Source organism: Neopelma chrysocephalum, unplaced genomic scaffold (genome assembly GCF_003984885.1).
Source record: "Neopelma chrysocephalum unplaced genomic scaffold, ASM398488v2 Primary Assembly neopelma1_80, whole genome shotgun sequence".
In the NCBI taxonomy this organism is placed as follows: Eukaryota; Metazoa; Chordata; class Aves; order Passeriformes; family Pipridae; genus Neopelma; species Neopelma chrysocephalum.
Window position 1 is genome coordinate 2,935,182 of NW_020897741.1, and position 2,423 is coordinate 2,937,604.

The 2,423-nt window shown below is 36.4% G+C and overlaps 1 long non-coding RNA gene across 1 annotated transcript; it reads left to right on the plus strand.

The window, feature by feature from the left end:
• The first annotated feature begins 445 nt into the window (after positions 1–445).
• LOC113970795 lies at positions 446–2,061 on the plus strand. The gene is made up of 3 exons (XR_003535336.1): positions 446–518; positions 816–914; positions 1,970–2,061. It is a non-coding gene; the product is annotated as an uncharacterized LOC113970795 (long non-coding RNA).
• The last annotated feature ends 362 nt before the right edge of the window (positions 2,062–2,423 follow it).

The window sequence follows — 2,423 nt, forward strand, 5'->3', positions numbered from 1 at the left end:
TTTTCTTTCTTTCATAGGTCTACTTTACAGTAAAAAAATAGGAATTAAGTAAAAGCAGAAAGACCCAGGAGTGGGTCTGGATCATGTGGTACATTTTGTGTTACTACAAATGACTGGAATAAAACTGGGCATCGCATGACTTTGTCCCAGTAGGGACAGAGGGGATCAGTAAACAGGAATGGGTCAAATGCATTTATTTACTTTTCAGGGTAAAAAGGAAGCTAAACAAAAATGCTAATCATGTAGTAACTTTTTATTAATTTCTGTTTTACTTTGGTTGTTGAACTGAAAATCAGTTTTAGTTGGTACTTGGAGAAAGAAAGAAGTGAAAACAAACATGAAGGAGTAACATGAGGAAGGGACACACAGTGGAGGGAGGTAGGGCCGCTGTGAGACGCTCAGAAGGTACAAACTATGACTGTTCCTCTCTCATTTCTGTCTATAGGCTGCGTTTTTGGGCTGGCTAACTCCTGTCATTCCTGTTTCTTTAACCACGCAATACAGAGACTCACCTTTCAGTAGGTGCTTTCAGTTTCGATGTTTCTTTTTTTAACACAAATCTAGAAACCATCTGTTATTTAAAAAAACAAAACAAAATAAAATTTAACAACATGACTTGTTCCACTGCATATTTCAATATTTACCTTTTTATTCTTCTTTATTTGGCATCTTTACTTGAATAAATTTAGGGGGGTTGTTCAGGAAAAGGTCGTACAGTCAGACTCCTTATTAAAGTGATTCAGAAAGCTTTCTTAGCAAATCTTCAGCTGTTGGGACTTTGACATGTTTCAAAAACCTTTCTTCAACCCATGCAGGTTTGCTGAACTGAAATTACTTGCTGAAGGCCATGATCCAATTTGTGTTGAAGTCAATGGAAGTCACTCCAATTATTTCAACTGGATCAGCAGGATCTGGTCCATAAATCATTGAGTACCTGAAGTTGTTCTGCAAGTGTTAAATCTCTCCTAATGTACAAAACACATTCAGTAGCAAGGCACAAGCTGTAATAGGGGTGAGGGAGTATGGAGTGTGTGTATACAGCACTTAATTAAACACATCATTCTATACTGTCATAAAGTATTTCTCACACCAAGTGTTGTTCACATTACTCATAGGAGATTTAGGGTTTTGAAAACCCCCACAAAATGTCCCAGCTGTTCTATATACTGTATCTTATAGTACTTGTCCCTGTGTGTAGGAAGGGTAATTAACCGGAAGGACATTATATTTCACTGTCAAATGTTAAATGTCAGTATTATAAATTTCTTAATGTAAACAACAAATTTAGAAACAGTACAAGAGATAGAGATATTCTTTAGAAAGGTATTTCACTAAGGGATTGGATGGCCCAGGCAACTGTTACAAGATACCTTAAAGTAGTCTTTTCCAGCAGTAATATCTAGCTGTGATGGGAGGTATTTGAGGACTTAATGTGGTAGATCTGACCGAGCACAGAAGTAGTCCTGTCTTTTCTTAGTCATACACTATTATTCATAAAGAGCTTAATTCCTTGGTGAATGCTATGTTCTTGAAATGGTTGAAATATAGAATTCCTGTCCAATAGGACACTCACTTTTTCTAACAAATGTATCCCAAGTTATAATGAAAAAAATAATATTACTCAGTTTTCAGTAGTTTTCTGCTTTTTTTGCATGGTGTTTGTTTTGTTTATTTGTTTGCTTTGCTTTTATTTGCTTGTTTAAAATAGAATCACCCTTCCATTGTTTTGCTCTTTAAAATCAACCTTGAACTTATACTTTTCAGCTCTTCCCAGTCTCTCTCTTGTTCCAAAAATGTTAAATGATCTTTCACAGCTTATGAAAGATTTTGGCAAAATAAATAGAGTTGAGTATTTCAGAGTCAGGGAACACTCTGGCTATAGGAAATCCACAGCTCAAACCCAGCTACTTCAGACTCCAGACATCACTAATGAAGAAACAGAAGAGCAACTTGGGAACCTCTGTTCCAGCAAAGCCACCCAGGGCTTGAAGGCTCCTGACTGCAAAAGCCTGATGGGAAACTCTGGAGTCCATTGACACAAGTTTGATGAACTTCTCCCAGACATGTGGATTCTGAAGTCTATCGTTTAACAAGAAGTAAACTGGGTCTTTCAGACTGGTAATCACTTCTCTGAAAATGAAATTATTTAGAAATGTTTTTCACTCAGAAAATGCCCATATTTAGCCTTTCCTATTATGTGGTCTTTGTTAACTTTATAGAATTAAACGTAAACTTCTGTGACCATCAAATATGGCCTTTGCACTTAGACCGACCTTGCCTTATTTTCCAACATCAGACCTTATCATAATTCAATGAGAGAAGTGTTGATGGCTTTTCTGAAGAGATATTTCATTTAATTGAGTAATTCTGATTTTTTGTGCAGTTTCTCAAGAGTGCTTTACCTAAAGGGCAAAGAACTCTGG